Genomic DNA, 7,361 nt, shown 5'->3' with positions numbered 1-7,361 from the left:
AATATCTCACCATAATCAACATCCTCAACCTGAGAGTAGACTTTTGCAACCAACCTTGCTTTATACTTCTCAATGCTTCTATATGAACCAATCTTTTTATTGAACACCCATTTACAACCAACAGGCTTTTATCCTTCAAGCAATAGTACAAGATCCCATGTGTCATTCTTTTTCAAAGCTACCATTTCTTCTCCCATAGCAATCTTCCAGGATTTTGCATCATTCATACCTAATGCCTCTTTTACAGATTTTGATTCATCCATATTAGTATTCAAAGAAAAAATACATCTCTAATCATCAGGTGAATACCTTTTAGGTGGTTGTCTATGTCTTGTAGGTCTTCAAACAAGCTGAGTTGGAGGTTCTTCCTCCTCTTCTGAAGATTCATTGCTAGATGATCTCTCCTCAACTTCTTGCCTATCTAGGGGTCTCGATTCAACTCGTTCAAGTGTAGAAGGGAATTGAATCACATCTTCCTTTTTAGTCTGTTTTGGCTGCAATGCAATATAAGGAGACTTAATTTATCTAAAAATGACACTTCTATTATGAATTATCTTTTGTGCAACAGGGTCCCAAAGCTTGTATCCTTTCACATCATAACTGTACTCGATGAAGATACATTTCACAGCCTTGTTCTCCAACTTTGTCTGCTTCTCCTTTGGCACATGTGAATATGCCTCACAACCAAAAACTCAAAGATGTCTCAATGAAGGCTTGTGACCCGACTATGCTGCCATAGGCATTTTATCAACAAGAGCTGATGTAGGAGACCTATTAACCATGTAGCAAGTAGTGGCAACAACTTCAGCCCAAAACTTTTGTTTTAGACCAGCACCACTCAACATACTCCTAGCCTTATCCATCAGTGTCTTGTTCATTCTTTTTACAACTCCATTTTGTTGTGGAGAATACAGAGTTGTCTTTTGTCTATTAATGCCATAGTCTTTACAAAATATATCAAAATCATTAGAGAAAAATTCACCGCCATTATCAGTCCTCAAACTTTTAATTTTCTTTCCATTCTGCAACTCAACCATTACTTTAAATTCTTTAAATCGACTGAAAACTTCAGATTTACTCTTTAGAAAATATACCCATGTCCTACTAAAATCACCAATAAATGAAACATAATGTGTGGATTTTCCAATCAAAGGAACATCTACAAGACAAAACACATTAGAATGAATAATATCCAAAACACCACAAGTTTTATGAGAACTCGAGCAAAAATGAACATAGTTTTGTTTTCCATAAATGCAATGCTCACTGAAATAAAAGACAAGATTACAATCATTCAAACCTTCAACAAGGTTTTTATTTTTTAAGTTCCTTAGACCCTTTTCTCCAATGTGGCCAAGCTTCTAGTACCATAACATAGTCTTCTCTGCAGGTAACTTTGCTTTAGAAGATAGAGAACCCTTAGCTACCCAAAATCCATTTCAATTTGCTGAAGGTGAAACCCTCAAATCTTCTGATGAAGTATTCACAGATTGACTTTTTACAAAAGTGCTATTACACTCAATAGTGTATGCCTCTTGCTTATACAAAGTGTTGAATCTGACACCTCTAGAAATTACCATAGCACCCTTAATCATCTTACATCTTGCTTCACAAAAGACTACCTGTACACCCACATGTATCAGTTTACTCACAGATAACAAATTTATTTTAATCTAGGGATATGCAGCATACCATTAATCATTTTTATTCTACCATCAGAAAACTCGATTCTAACTTTACCTCAACCAACAATGTCTAAATGTGAATCATCACCCAAGTACACCTTACCTCCATTAAATTCCTCATATTCGGAAAACCAATCTCTATTGGAAGTCATATGAAAAGATGCACTTGAGTCAATTAACCAGGCATCATTACCTGCATGAGTCGCCAAAGCTGAAATGAATGCATCATCATCTTCCTTCTCAGACTCAAAATTAGAATCAAACTTTTTCTTTTTCTTCATGTTTTCTTCTTTGCAGTCCTTACGGATGTGACCTAGTTTACCGTAATTCTAGCAAATGACTTTGGACTTTCCAGGAGATTTTGATTTCCCTCTCGATTTGGACTTATCATGATTCTCATTCTTCTTGCCTTTCTCCTTAGGTCTTCCATGAATAGTTAGGGCTTCCTTCAAACTAAGGGATACCTTCCTCCACACCTCTTCACCAAGTAGGGCACCCACCACATCTTCAGACTTCAAAATGGCAGAAGTACTATGGATAACCATAACGAGAGAATCCCATGAATCAGGCAAAGAAAAAAGCAATATCTAACATTTCTCCTCTTCGTTCATCTTAACACTAATAGATATTAATTGAGCCATAAACATATTGAATGCTTCCAGGTGGTCTTCAATTCATCCACCCTCTTCTATCTTCAAGGAATACAATTTCTTCTTTAAGAAAATTTAATTTAATAAAGATTTATCTTGATACATTTCACCAAGCTTAGTCCATAGCTTCTTTGTAGAGTTTTCTTCATGGACATTGATCAATTTAGAGTTTGCCAAGCATAGTCTGATTAGACCCTTGGATTTTCGGTCCATAACATCATACTGAGCCATCGTAGTAGAATTTGAGGGCCTTTGGACATTCGCATCAACATCCTCCCACAGATCTCGATCTATTAGCAGATCTTCCATCTTCAACTTTCACATCTCAAAATTTGTTCCATTAAATTTGTCCACCTCTATTTTACCTGAAGAACTTGCCATCTGAAAATTCTTGCAACAAGATCAAAAAGTGTCTTCTGCAAAAGCTCCCACTCAAATCTAGATTAGTTGAAAAAAATCCAACAACCTACAAGTGAAACCAAAGGTGATCAAGCTCTGATACCACTTGTCAGGAAGTTAAGTAGGGAACAACTTCCTACACTAACCTTGAGAGGAGGGTAATGCAAAAACTTTAATAGATTGTCACAACAGTTACAAAAAACATAAATAGATATAATAACATTCAAACTATAACACAATGATTTACGTGGGGAAAACCCTTTCGGGAGAAAAACCCCACACTCCCAAAACCACCCAATATATTATTTGGCAATCAAAACAAATTACAATATACTTGCAGAGAAGGCTCTTCATAGGAGTACCACTAACCAGAGATTCAGAGGTAACTCAATAGCCATAAGACTCTTACACATAACCTCTATCTCACACACCTCATATATAGGAGATACAATACAAGAAAGCATCAAACAGTATTACAAAACCATGGGCTAAAACCACCCAATAAGGTGCAGCCAACCTTATCTCCCTTCTAGATTCCCTATGACATGTCCCTCCATTTTTATAGCTCATTTATGTGTCTGATACAAATTATATTTCATATTTTAGGAGTACAAACTTCCAGAGGCCATAACTTGTGAACCGTGTGTTCGATTAATGAATCGTTTGAAATTTTGAAAAGCTTGTGAAGTGCTCTATCACCTCATGAATCACTAATTTATTTATGCCCATTGTTTAGGGCATTTTGGGCCCTCATAATTCCTCAAAATCAAATTTAAACCTTTCATTAGACCCCTCCAAAATGAAAAAAATTAATATCTTCAAAACTAGTTGTGATCTTGTGACGAAAATTTACTGAAATGCATATCTAACCAACCAAAACCATCTAGGCAAATTTTGAACCATTTTGTGTTGAAATGAAAACTTACTATAAATAGTAACCTCATGTAAATGCAAGGTTGAGACACCATATTCCCAACATTCCAAACCGCAACACCTAACTCTTCACCAATCGTCCATACCAGTCTTCTAATCATCACTATGTTCTTACTTATCTTGTTGTCAATCGGTTCCACTACCGATTAGGCTATACCAGTATCTCTAGATGACTTAGATGACTAAGAAAATATGGTTTCCATCAATGAAAACACAAATAAAGTCATCAAACAACTTATTACAATCATAATCACCAACCATCACCATCATAACATTATATGACTGATCATATCAACTTTATCGGTCATCTTCTCATCTCAACATCATCAGTTATGCCAAACAAATCATGTCATCATCATCTCCATCAGTTGTGTCAATAATATGCCAATAATCTCCCCCTTTGGCATTGATGGCAACACCAAGATAGCAACACCAAAATCTCATTATGCAAAATTGTTAGAGTTCCTGTTATGACTATTGCACTTGTCTTCACTTTTTGCTCTTTATTGATCTTCTCTTCCTGTATCATTTTTCTTCTCCTTCTTTACTTTACGTCTCCCCCTATCATTTTTCTTCTCCCTTGATGTTTTTATTCTCCCCCTTTGACAACAATTCCAAAGGTGTAAAGTGTCAAATTCATCTTCTGCTACACCGTTTCCTTCATCTCTGCTGCTCCCCCTGAGGAGTAGCGCTCTTTCTCATCAATCCATAGTGAAAGATCTTCAATTAGTCCTCTAGATTGATGCTTCAACAACATCTTAGTTAATATTTTGTAGGGGTATAACCCCTAGCTTTCCTCTGAGATATTCAAAGGTAGCCTTAGGCAATGGCTTAGTGAAGATATCAACCAACTGCCCCTTACTTGACACATGATCCATCCAGACTTTCTTTTCCTGCACTCTTTCTCTCAAAAAATGATACTTCAATTCAATATGTTTTGTTCTAGCATGTAATACAGGATTCTTTGAAATATTTATTGCACTTGTGTTATCACAATATATGACCATCATTTTTGTCATATCTTCCTTGAATCCTTCCAATACATGTCTCATCCATATTACTTGAGTATAGTTCATAAATGCAGCCACATAATCTTCTTCTGTTGTAGACTAAGAAATACAACTTTGTTTCTTACTAGTCTAGGATACTAGTCTCCCTCCTAGAAAGAATGCACCATCGGTTGTGCTTTTCTGGTCATCTACATTACCTGCCCAATCAACATCTATGAATACCTTCAAAGAGAATTTTCCTTTGTATGGATACCACAATCCATAATCAATAGTTCCTCTAAGATATCTGAAAATTCTCTTCACTTCCACCAAATGAGTCTCCTTAGGGATTTTCTGAAATCTAGCCACTATACCAACTACATGAGCAATGTCTGGTCTTCTATGAACAACATAGTATTGTTTATGGTAAAAATGGAAACAACAATATTGAAAGACTCAATAGATTCAACTACAAAACCCTAGCCTAACAACAACAAAGATCCACCATAACATATGAAGATTACCTAAGACAATGTAAATCAATAAAATCACAAAGATTGTACTACCACACGTCCAATAGGGTTTGGATCTCCATTCTTTTTATCTCCATTGATCTTGCTTGATATATTTGTTCTCAAATTTCATGTGTGCATAAGAGCTCAACAAAGAACGAAAATATGGTTGAAAGTAGGCTTGATCGCATATGAAAGTTTGAATGTTAATCCAGGAGTTAGGGTTGATAATGAAGGAAGGATCTCCTTATATAGAAGACACTATAAGAAATGGAGGGATAAGATTGAGAGGTGTAAAAGATAAATGGTTGGCTAGGATTAGAGGGTAGGTAGATGAAATAAGAAAATAATGAGAGGGTAGGTAGTGTAGGAATTAAGAGATGAATGACATGTGTCATGGGTAGAAAAGGATAATGAATTAATTCAATAAATAAAGATTTATTTAATTAATAGAGGAAGTGGGATTAATTAAATAAATAAAAGTATTTATTTAATTTAGAAAAAGGATAATTTAAATAAATTGAAGTATTTATTTAAATGAGAAATAAGGCTAGAAGAGGATAAATGAATTAATTAAATAAATAAAGATTTATTCAATTAATAGAAGAATTAGGCTTTAAATAATTAAATAAATAAAAATATTTATTTAACTAGACATGACAATTCTAGGTGTCTACATTTTGCCCCTCTTTGAGACAATGCAGCTTGTCACATTATTTCAAAGAAAATAAGATGAACTAATACAAAGTTGCACCAAGATGGGAATGATATGCCCCCTCAAGAGATTGGATGAAAATGTCTGAAAAGATCACATACAGTCTCTTGATAAGAAAGACAGACTAGAAGGGACTGACAAGATAGGATAGAGTGACAGAGTCATGAGATAAAGAAGACTGACTCAGGAGACTAGGGCTAGGGTAGTCTATAAGATAGACTACGAGGGAAAACATCCTCATTGTCATCCACACACCTAAGAGATCAGAGTGCAGAGAGAGTAGAGAGCAGTCAGCAATGATGGCATTGGTGCAGAGATTCAATCACATTTGTCAATATCAAAGGCCAGCAGATGCAGGAGAGCCGGTAAGTACCGCAAAACCTTCTTGTACTTTGTTGCATTAATTGTTGTGATAAATGCATGTTAGGTAGGGAAATAAATGCATATTAGGTAGGTTGCAAAAAATGTCAAGCAGGCCAAAAAAATGCTAAGGCATGTCTGCGTTGGTGGCAGGCGCGTCTGGGTAGGCTAGGCACATCTATGTTGGTGCCAAGCACGTCTATGATTTCAGTAGCAATTGTGGTTAATGCAAGAACATATGTGAAATGCAGGTGTGTTTATGCAGGACAGGTGCCTCTATGCTGAACAAAGGCACATCTGTGTGATTCAGGCGCATCTATGTAGAGTAGATGCGTTTGTGAAGTATGTAAGCGAGTTTGTGTAATGAATGCACATTTATATCTTCAAGATCGAATTGACAATTCTGTGATAACATACGCTATCGATTGGATAAGCCGCTGAGAGGATACACTCAAGCAGGCCCTCTAGGGAAGACTAGGATAGCAGACAGGGCTAGGATTGACAATTTTGTGATAGAACATATGTTTCCAATCAGGAAATTACTCAAGAGGATACACTCAAGAAGAGGCCCTAGGATAGGATAGAGCGAGGCACTTTGTGATGAACATGGAGTACCAAAGAAATTGACAATTCTGTGATAGAACATACTTGTCAATTGGATAAGCTACTCAAGAGGATACACTCAAGTAGGTGCCCTAAAAGATAGGATCAAAGCAACACTTTGTGATGAACAAGGAGTACTACTAGGATAGAGTGCCATATAATAGATATAAGCACTAGGATAAAAAGCAACACTTTGTGATGAATAGGGAGTACCACTAGGATAGAGTGCCATATGATATATAGGCACTAGGATAAAAAAGAAACACTTTGTGATGAATAGGGAGTACTGCTAGGATAGAGTGCCATATGATAGATATAAGGACTAGGATAAAAAGAAGCACTTTGTGATGAATAGGGAGTACCACTAGGATTGACATAGTTGATTGGCTTGATTGCAGGAGGACCTACCTATGCTGGAGTCACGGGAGAGATTCCCTTTGACTCAAAGTTTACGACCAGAGCTGACATTCAAGGATAGAGCAGTAGTGGATGCTAGGGGATTGCAATACATTATG

Source organism: Cryptomeria japonica, chromosome 1 (assembly GCF_030272615.1).
Source record: "Cryptomeria japonica chromosome 1, Sugi_1.0, whole genome shotgun sequence".
Taxonomy (NCBI): Eukaryota; Viridiplantae; Streptophyta; class Pinopsida; order Cupressales; family Cupressaceae; genus Cryptomeria; species Cryptomeria japonica.
The sequence above is the reverse complement of the archived record's forward strand: the minus strand, read 5'-3'. Positions refer to the sequence as shown.